The 10,768-nt window shown below is 46.7% G+C and overlaps 2 non-coding genes across 2 annotated transcripts; one reads left to right on the top strand and one right to left on the bottom strand.

Moving 5' to 3' along the window:
* Positions 1–3,684: 3,684 nt before the first annotated feature.
* On the bottom strand, positions 3,685–3,756 carry TRNAQ-CUG (transfer RNA glutamine (anticodon CUG)). The gene has a single exon. It is a non-coding gene; the product is annotated as a tRNA-Gln (tRNA).
* A 1,737-nt stretch (positions 3,757–5,493) lies between these two features.
* On the top strand, positions 5,494–5,660 carry LOC130842127 (U1 spliceosomal RNA). The gene has a single exon (XR_009050358.1). It is a non-coding gene; the product is annotated as a U1 spliceosomal RNA (small nuclear RNA).
* Positions 5,661–10,768: the final 5,108 nt, after the last annotated feature.

Raw genomic sequence — 10,768 nt, 5'->3', positions numbered from 1 at the left:
TGTGCTGCTATATTTCTCTAGTCCTTGGGAACCTCAAGCCTCTCCTCACCTTTTGGTAGCTGTCTTCAATGGTGGTGGCATTGACTTGTTTGCAGAGGACAGGTCAGTTGTCTGGCTCAAAGGCCTACAGTTTGCCATTGTCTGATCATTTCCTCGTGATTAAATTCAGGGGAAACCTTTTTGCCTAGAACACCACCTAGTGCATGCTGTGTGCTTCCTAGCGCAGCCCCTTTGGAGGCTGAGAGTGTCCACTTTGCCTGTCACCACTATTGTCATTTTAGCATTGGACACTTTGTTGTGCAGGGCTTCATGAGATCCATTCATTGGAAAGATATGTTTGCTGTCTATAATCAGTAATTTGATTAGTGGTGCTTTGAGAGTGTATGAATATCTTATTCTATGATGCTTTCTCTAAAATTTTACCAGACCTTATCGATCCCTGATGTGTGTCAGTTATCTTTGTGCTCCTCTATGTGCAGAGTCTTTGCCGGTTCCTCTACTTCTGTGTGGCTCCCACACCGGGCTAAATACAAACCAACTGGAGTCCACGGTGTCCTCTGGCCCTTGGTTGGGGCAGGGTTATGACTGGTGTCCTTGACTCTCTCTGTTAGTCCCTAGCCCTCTGAAATGCACGTGGAGAGTTCCTGCTGCCATTATCCTAGGTGGACCTGTGCTCTCCTATCATTCTTTTTCAAATGCAGGTTTTCAATAGTACACAAAATAGAATTATATAAGAACATCCCCATCTCTGTTAGCCACGACCAACAAATATCAGCTTATGGCTGCCCTTGTTTTACTACAAGCCACCCACTTACCTTTCCCTATATTCTGTAAAGCAAATCTCAGATATCATATTTCGTCTGTCATTTTGCCAGTATGTTTCCGTAAATGAGGACTCTTTTTGAAAGTATTCTCATCATAGCATTATAATTGTTCATAAATTAATTCAGCATCTTTAATGTCATAAAAGAGTGCTCAAATTTCCCATTATTGTTTTTAAGTTATTCTTTCTTGGGACCCAAAGAAAATGCACAAACTGTAATTAGTAGGATATGTGTTGAAGTCTTTACACACATATTTACTCTGGGTTTCTTCCTCCCTCCCTCCCTTCCTTTCTTCCCCTGCCTCTTCCTTCCTCCCTCCCGTTGTCCCTCCCCCCCTTCTTTCCTTGCTTCCTTCCCTCTCACTCTTGCTCTAGCTCTCTTGGTCTCTTGCTGTCCTTTTCTTTTCCTTTCTTAAATCATTCATTTGTTGAAGAAATGGAGTTGTTTGTTCTGTAGCATTCCCACAATGTAAATTGTATAACTGGGTGTTCTTTAATAAATTCTTCCGTCCTCCATACTTTCTTTTTGGTGGTAGAATCTAAAGCAGTGCTGGAATATAATGAAATTGCAAACCACATATGTAATTTCAATTTTCCAAGTAACCACATTGAAAACTGAAAAGTATAAGCACACAATAATACAAATATTATCTTCTACACAGCTAATTAATGCTGCACATTAAGGGAAACATAATTCCACCAAAGCTTTAAAGTTGTGTTTAATAGAAAAATGTTGTGCATATCTTCAGCTTTTAAGTTTACATTCACATGAATTATAAATTAAATATAATTAAAATCCAGTTCCTTAGTCGTCCTAGCCACATTCTAGGTATTCAATAGCCATATGTGTCTAGTGGCCCCTATTTTGGACACAGTAGATACAGAGGCAGAGGAGATTGTGTTTGGTATCCTGGCAAGGGCACCTCAGAAGTGGTGTGTGCTCTCTGATCAGGGGGCACATCAACTCCTGTGTGTTTCCTCAAATAATGTTAGCAGCCCTTGGAGTTCAAGGCCTAGATCCGTGAACTAGTTATGTGGAGCAAAATGGTGATATTCCATGGCCATGTGTTATCTAGCTGGTACACTTGCATAAAAAAAAACTTCCCCTTAGTACTAAATACTGTGTAGTTACTTAGTGGTTCCCTCTGTAAAGAAAACTGCAGCTTAATGAGCAATTCCCCAAGCATCCTCCATGGTCACCAACTAGTTTCTTTTATTTCTTTTTTTTCCCCCGTGCTAATATGAAATCAAAGTTTCAAACACATTGAAGTATTTCAATTCATTGCAATAGAGTCCTTACTGATACTCCAATGATCCTCTCTTTCAGCAGTGAATGTGCCTTTAAGCTGGCTCCTTTCTCCTTTTCATAAGATTTTAATAGTCTTTGAGACCTTCGTAGATATCACTATGACAAGGTGCTTCTGTCTCATCTGCCCCTGACCGGGACTCAGTCATATCTCTCAAAATCTCTGATTCCTTTCTGTGAAAAACATTATTCCCAAATCAAATTGTGTAACCTAAAGACACTCAATGGAAGTGGTTGAATTCTAGACCTTTGCAGTGGACAGAGCTAGCAAATACATACTCATATTTGTATGTGTTCATGCATTCACATATATTCACATTCACAATTCAAACTCAGAACTACAGGCTTTGATTGAATGTCTGTCTTTCAACTGAGACTCTTTTCTCTAATACCACTAGTTTTGTTTTTAAGGGCACTGGGAGTAATAGAAATACAATATCTTATACCGCCTCCTTTGCTTTTTCCCACACTATATTGACAAAAGAATAAAGAAATACCCAACAATGCCAATCATAACACAATTGACGAAAGCAGGTTTTAAAATTTTGTCACTGTTCTGGGGTACACATAAATTATTATGTTTTATACTCTCTTCGGGTAGTTCTTATCCATGTGGCTGTTCCACAGAAGGCCTTGCACAAAAGGTTTATTTGTTACATGGTGTTTTCCATATCCAGAGGCAACATTTGAAAAAGGAATTTAAGTTTATAATGATAAAAAAATAAATCTGGTTTCCACCCAAATCTAACGAAACAAAGTATATTCGCTACAGGCTAGCCTTGATGAGAAGCTCTGCAAGTGTCTCAAAGGCCTGGGTGGAGAGGGGTCAGGGAGCCCTGGTCTCCCCAGACGCTGGAATCCTTGGCCTTTCTCCTCTTTCTGGCTGAGCTTGGGAGGAAAGCACGGGACTTCCTGGGGTCAAGATTGAAATCTCAGCCTAACAGCGGCTTTTCGTGTCCAATGGAGACTTAGGAGCTAGAAATTCTGAATAAAATCGGAACACAGTGGAATAGGATCAATCAAACTTCAGAATAGAATAGGCACCTCAATACAGCACTACCCATTCGGGTCTGGAACCATAAGAGGCTGTCACCCTGTCTGACCAGCGACATCACAGCCCCCACAGCGACCCCTGACTCACAGGGACAAGCGCGCAGTTACGCCTGCGGTGTGACGCCCCCTCGCGGGGCAGGACTCAGGCGGCGCAGCCTCTGCCTTTTACCCCCGAGACCCAGGGGGCCCCGACGGCGGGGTGGCACTGGCTCGGTCGCTGCGCCGCTTGGCGGCGGGGCCGGGCCTCCGATGGCCAGAGACGGGCTGACCGCCCGGGGCCAGCGGGGACACCCCGGGCTCGTCCCCCACCTGCGCGCCACCTGCCCATGTGGACCGCGCAGGTCGGAGAAGCCGGTTTTCTGGAGAAGGAGCCGGCAGAGGTCAGGGACGCGGCTGCGAGGTGCCTGCGGTGGCAGGAACAGGAGCCAGAGGAACGCGGGCTTCGGCAGGAGACTGAGTTCTGGCTGCGGGAGTAAAAGACGCCGGCGCCGCCTAAAGGGGAAGGTCCCACCGAGACTCGAACTCGGATCGCTGGATTCAGAGTCCAGAGTGCTCACCATGACACCATGGAACCGCCGCAGGCCCGCCCCTCCCGCCGCGGAGCCAGGCCGCGCGCAGCCCCGCGGGCCCAGCACCCGCCTCCCGTCGTGCGCTCTCGTCCCCCCGCCCCGAGCCCGCTTCCTCCGCGACGCCAGGAGGCGCCTGACTCGCCTGCCCTCAGGTTTGTACGTCGTGGAAAGACACGAGGTCCATTCGGGAGGAGCGACAGGGGACGGCTTGGCGGCCTCCCCCAAATGCGCCTGCTCTGCCGGCATTTCTAGAGTTTTCTGCCCTGAGGTAAAATTCCCGCCAGAAAAAAAAACCCAAACGCCAAAAAACCCCCAAACTTCCTTTCCCCTTCTTTGCAGTTGTCCTCTCGCCGCTGCCCTGGGAGCTCTGAACGTCCTCAGGACAGGGCTAGGCACTTCTTGGGGTGTCCCCTCCCTGGGACCCAGGTGCAAGGGTAGAAGCGCGGGGCGCTGCCGGCTTCGTCGGGGGACGGCGCGTCCTCTCTCTGTTGGGAACCGGATGGGAGCCGAAGCGGCCGCAGCCCCACCCGTCGCACCGCGAGCACCCAGGCCGCTGGCGCCCTGAGGGGTGAGGTCGGGTGTGAGCAGCTGACAGTGTTTCTTCTGGGCTCTTTCCTCCCTCCCCTTCGTGCTCCTCCTCCGCTTTCCGGGTTCACCCCCTCTCCGCCCACCCGCGTCCCCGAGACTGAGGCGGCCGCTGGGTCCTGGGAGCGGAGCTCAGCACGGCCCACGGGCTCCCCGTCGACGTTTCCAGCCTCCGGACGTTTATATGGCTCAGCGGCCAGTTTTAAAGTTTTGAACGTCGGCCACTTTTGAAAGCCTGTCCCAGCCTCGCATTCCGCGGAGGGGGATGCGCAGGGAAGAGGGGCACAGGGCGGGCTGCAGCCCCAGAGGCTGTGGCGGTCCCCTGTCACCTGAGCGGAGGCTCCCGAGGCGGCGAGGAGCAGGCAGCCTGGCCCATTCCCTGGTATCAAGGCCCTCATGTGCCCCATGTGAGAACAGCGTGTCCTGAGTGGCCAGTCTGAGTGTGTTTTCAGAACCGGAGGGAGGGGTTGGGGGGCACGTTCTCACCCCGTGGCAACAGCAGAAGAGTGTGTAATGCGGCTCTGTGAGTACAGTATGCGAGCGTGCTGTTACCTGGAAGACTGGTGGTTCAAGCCACCACGGAACATGCGAGTCGTACTTCAACTCATTTTCCTGCTTCCCATTCTCAAAATTGACCAAAGCCTCCTGAGCTGCTTTTATCTTTCAGGCAGCGACCTCATCCGGTAGCTCTCAGTTCCTGTCCTCCCTGTCCTTTGCTCTGTGGCCGCGGGTGGGGCAGCTGCTGAATCTGAGTCGTCCTGGATCTTCACCGACCTCGGCCCTCCGATGGTTTCTCCCCGCCGTCACCACATTCCAGTGTTCTCTCTGTACCATATGGAGCTCTGCGGCCACCTTGACCTACATGTTTCCACAGCCAGATTCCAGGGGAACTGCCAGGCTGCAGAGGCTGATGGCATAGGCCTGGTCAGACTCCAGGTTGGTGCACCTCAAGGGCTAGTATTAACTATGCAGTTATAGGATGCCAGCAACACTTTGATTTGAGGGTGTTGCATCATTACATTTTTTTAAAAATTTATGACATTACTTGTTAGAACAGTTTTAGGTTTACAGACAAATTGAGCAGATAGAGACTTCTCACATATGCTCTGTTCTCTCTCACACAATTTCTTCTATTATTGGTATCTTGCATTGTTGTGGTACAGGCGCCAGGGAGATCCCATGATCAGGAAGATGGTTTTCCAAAAAAAAAAAAAAGGCTTATCCGTTGCACTCCGGATGTACTGAGCCCTTTGATTTCTCCAAATTTAGGAAACTCGACGGCACAATTTGTGGTAATGGGGGACAGTGTTTGCACACTCTCCTGACAGGTAATGGTTAATAACAGACCACTGTAAATATATTCAGTAGTTTGGGCAAATTCTTGGGGAGCATTTCCTAGATACATTTTCCTGGAAGATAAACCTTCCTACTCCCCTTCTAAGTTTGTTTTGGGGAAAAATGCTGTATTCCTTTCCAGGGCCAGACTGAATTGACAACCATCATAGTTGATGAGGATTAAGGCCCTAATCAGCCAATGAAGAACACTTTATTTCAGACCAGTCCCATTCCCCATTTTCTGCTGGAAAGAAAGTGGACCAGCTTATTCCTTTACTGCAGAACCACCACCAGAGGTCTTAAACTCAGGGAGACCTGTGTGGCCAGGTGACTGCCTCTTGCAGCCCCGGGAGGACAGATATTTCTAATACCTCACCTAGCTTTCCCGTCTTTCTTTTCTTTTGTATAACTGGCATGGCAATACACCCAAGAAACAGTAGTATCTAGCGCTGTGTCCCCTGCTTAGCAAATAAGGCACAGGGTCATTTTATACCACCAAGAGGAGGAAGATCCTGTGAGTGGAGGACTTTGTGGGGTCTCTTTTGGAGCAACCGATGAGGTTCCTGAGAGAGGGTCTGGGAATCTCTGCCCCTCTTTCAGTGCCTGGGTTGTAGCCCACCAATTTGAAATGTTTGGTGTCTCTCCCTGGTTCCTCAGGGAACATAAGTCAGCCTGGAAGCAGTGTTTCCTAAGAGATACTCCACGGAAACCCCAAAGCTGGAACTTTCCATTGGGCCACTTTGTAGTCACGTTCACCCTTCCTTTGAAGGACCTTTTGGAGAATAGGAATAATCAAGGGTGACATGCTTTTCAAGAGGCATCTCCACTCACAAAGGACTGGTTTTCACCACAGACCTCAAGGGAACATTCCCTCAGCCTTTGGGCAAGGGGCTATGGGGTTTGCAATCCCCAACATAGAGTCAGGCCAGCATTGTCCTTAAAACGGGTATGGTGCTTTTAAAATACACTTTTTGTTTTTGGTCGTAGAGTTGGTATACATTATTATATAATTTACACATGTACAATATAGTGATTCACAACTTAAAGGTTATATTCCATTTATATGTATTATAACCTATTGAGTATCTTCCCGGTGTTGAATAATATACCCTTGTAGCTTATTTTATTCATAATAGTTTGTACCTCTTCATCCCGATCCCTAGGTTGCCCCTCCCCCTCCCCCTCCCCGCTCCCCTCTGGTAACCGCTAGTTTGTTCTCTATATCTGTGAGTCTGTTTCTGTTTAGTTTTATTCACTAATTTGTGGTATTTTTGAGGATTCCACATATAAGTGATGTCTGACTTCTTACACTTGGCACAGTACTCTTCAAGTCCATCCATACTGTTGCAAATGGCAAAACTTCATTGATTTTTTTAAGACTGAGAAGTATTCCATTTACTACATATACCTCATATTCTGTATCCATTCATCTGTTGATGGACACATAGATTGCCTCCCTATCTTGACAATTCTAAATAAACCTGCTATGAAAACTGGGGTGCATGTATCTTTTCAAATTAGTGTTTTGGGGTTTTTTTGGATGCATACCCAGCACTGGAATTGTTGGGTTATGTGATAATTCTGTGCCCACTAACCATGTGTCAAGGTTCCCTTTTCTCCCCATCCTGGCCAGTGTTTGTTATTTGTGTTCTTTTTGATGATAGCCATTCTGATAGGTGTGAGGTGACATCACACTGTGAGTTTGATTTGCATTTCCCTGATGATAGTTGATGTTGAGCTTTTTTCCTGTTGGCCATCTGTATGTCCTCTTTGGGAAAACGTCTGCTCAGGTTTTCTGCCCATTTGTTAATTGGGTTGTTTGGGGTTTGTTGATGTTGAGTCCTACAAACTGTTTATATATTTGGATATTAGCTCCTTATCAGTCAAGTTTAAGGGTTTTCCTTCGTTCACAGTCTTACCCTGGTTGTGACTGTGCTTTTTATTTTGGAAAAGTTTCTTTTCAGGATCTTGATAGATATTTTCCAACTGTGATTTTATAAAGGGGGTGCCACACGAATACACACTAACAGAAACTGGATTTACTCTCCCACTTGAAACAGCAAAAGAAAGCAACAACAATAAACTGGACAAAATAGATGAGACAGAGATTTTCAAAAGACTGGCCAACAGGCAGTAAAGGTCAGTGAGTGATCCTGAGAGATGAGAAACAAGCAGATGAGCCTACATTTGCTCCAGTTTACCACCTGGAGAGAGTTTCCAAGCAAGGCAGGGGAGAGGAAACTGAAAACAAGCCAGTGGACTTCATTGAGTTGAGGACACTGAGCTGAGTCATTGCACCTCATCCTCATCTTCCCTTTCAGCAGGTGGAACCTATTGGTGTCTGCTGTTGTTATTCTACCTACAGAGAGATACCTAGGCTGAGCTGGGAACAGTCATCTTCACACTTTCTTCAGTAAGGAATGTGTACCCTCATTCGTATCCCACAGTAGAATTAGCACAGTGCTTTACCCACAGGGGCTTTGTAAATGCATTCGTGGAACTCAGCTAATTTAGGATCCAAGTCATCTAGATGAGCAGAGATATTATATTTTGTACAACATGATGGGATAGAGGAGTGACTCAAGGAGTGTTAGATTATTCTGTTTCTAAGAGCACTAAAGAGATATCAGGCACGTGAAAGCCAGGATTTTACTGCTAGACCCCACTACATTCTCACTGCAAACTTGGAAGTTGCTTTACTCCTTTACTTTGCTTACTGGATCTGAAATGTAAGGGTAAAGCACCAAGTTCTAAAATTCTAGGAATATGACCAATATTTAAATTGTCTTTGAAATGGGGAGAGAATTTGAAGTCTAGAAGGCATTGCCTTTTGTAAGAGAAGACAGATAGTCCCTGATTGTTATGACATGATGAAACTATAAGACTTATTCAATTTGTCTGTTCCTTTCTCCTACTGACCAGGACATAGACAGTAGAGACAGACATCAGCAGTTTCCTCTGGAAACGTTGGCAGTGTTGGCTACTTTGAGCCAACATAGATTGCAGATGTTAGTTGTATCATGAGAGGATGAAATCTGGCTGAGAGCCACAGTTGTTGGACCTGGATTGGTCACCAGCTGTTGATAAAGAAAGAGGGGCGGCCACGAGAAACACTGAGGTCATCCCTAGGCAGCACGGGTCACTTCCTCCAGTGAATCCACCCCCATTACACTTCTCATGACTTTTTGGTCGCTGGACTGAGAGCTCCAGGAAAGTTGGAATACCCTTTTAATCATCTCTGTGTTCATGTCTCCTGGCACCGAATCAAGCTGCGAGTAGGGTCTCAGTGACATTTGTTCACTGATTGAATAAAAGTGGTTGCAAATCTTCCACCTTTTCAACTACATTCCTTCCCAAATGTGCTCTCAGAGATACTCTGCTTTCTCCCAAGATGTAGCAAATCCCCTTCCTTAAGGACGTGCCTGCCCTACATTATCCACGCCCTTTGATCCAGACCTCTGGTGACTCTGAGGAAGACTCACCTCTGCACAGTGATTCCTCTCAGGGGTTCACTGTCATTAGGAAGAGATGTCCTTGGCCTCCCCTCCCATCCTCTGGTCTGCCACAACACCTAATTGAGAAGAGCCCCACACTTTGTTGAAAGTATCCACTTGGATTCTTCTTCCCACTGCTTTGATGTCCTCAGGTAAATCTTACTGATAGCTGAACTCCAAGTTGTTCACAAAGCATGAGGAAAAATAAACCCTCACAAATACTTAAGAAATACTGTGTGTAAAGTCTTTCCAAGTGTAAATGTGGAAGAATATTACTAGTACCTCTGCTTCAGATGGAAGGGTCCCCTTACCCTGCCCCCTCCTGACCTCAGGGCAAAACTGGTGAAGGAAAGAATGGACATCTCCATCCCTTCTCCAAACATTCTTTCTCCCTCTACGCTCACGCTTACTTGGGGCATCTGCTGTGGGGGCAGCTGCGGGTGCAAACAGCAGGGTCCAGCACAGAGCCTCAGGGTCTCCTCCTCCTCCTTTTGGAATTGGTGCTCCCAGCAGTGCAAACGAACCCTGATCCACGCTGTGGATCTCCTCGGCAGGTGCACAGGTTCACTGTGGAGTAAGTTACTCTCTCAGTCCTCCCTGCTCAGCTCAGGCTGCTCGTTGAGGATGTGGATAATGCTGTGTGCACTCTTCACTTTCCCTTGATTCTTGTGAACTCAGCTTGTCCTTCTTTTCATCTCTGCTGGCAGCCAACTGCTCTACCATTTCTTTACCCTTCTTTGTGTTATTCTCGTTCTTCCAAGCTGCTGATTTTCTTCCTTCCATCTCCTCTATCATTTATGTCTTTTCAGGGTTTGGGCTTGGCTTAGGCTCCTGCATGAGACACACAGAGAAGATACCAAGGTCTGCTCTTGGCTGCAGTTCCCAGGTCCCATTTAATATGCATCTCAGTCTCTTATGCATTCAGAGAAATGTGAACTGAAAGGGACTTTGGAGGACTTGAATAACAGCTTTTTTTTACTGATAAAGAAACTGATTCCCAAAGAGAACAGGAGATTTCCAAAACCCTGGGAACAACTTAGTGACGGTAGAACCATCACACAGGTTTGGACACAGGCTACGCTGTCCGAAGCGTACAACACACTGTCCAGGAACCTACAGCTGAAATTCAGAGGACATTGTGTCAAACATCAGTATTTCTACTGGTAAAATAAAGTCTGATTATTTATACTCAGTCAATTTTCAATCCCTGCTGACAAAATGGGAGCAAGGAACATGTGTATGAAATACACCACGGTCATCCTTAAAAAACATATATGTGATTCTCTGTAAAACACCTGGCTCTGGTGCTAGAGGTCATCTTCCTGAGAGCAGGTGCTCTGTGTGCCTTGTTCACCCCTCCTCCCCAGTGCCTGCTCCAGAGCCTGCCAGATAGAACATTCGGTAAATATTTGTCAAGCAGGTAAATATAGGTAACAAGGAGAAACTAACTTTTACTGATGTGTTCTAGTGCTACCGTATTTCCAGTCCGATCCTATCCTAGGACTGTGCTGTAGCAACGAGAGCACAGCCCTCGGAATAGCTGTCCAAGATGCAAATACCAGCTCCACCGCGTACCAAGTTTGCTGTACACGGTGATTTCATT

Source organism: Hippopotamus amphibius, chromosome 1, assembly GCF_030028045.1.
Source record: "Hippopotamus amphibius kiboko isolate mHipAmp2 chromosome 1, mHipAmp2.hap2, whole genome shotgun sequence".
Taxonomy (NCBI): domain Eukaryota; kingdom Metazoa; phylum Chordata; class Mammalia; order Artiodactyla; family Hippopotamidae; genus Hippopotamus; species Hippopotamus amphibius.
This window is presented reverse-complemented; position numbering and strand designations above follow the sequence as displayed.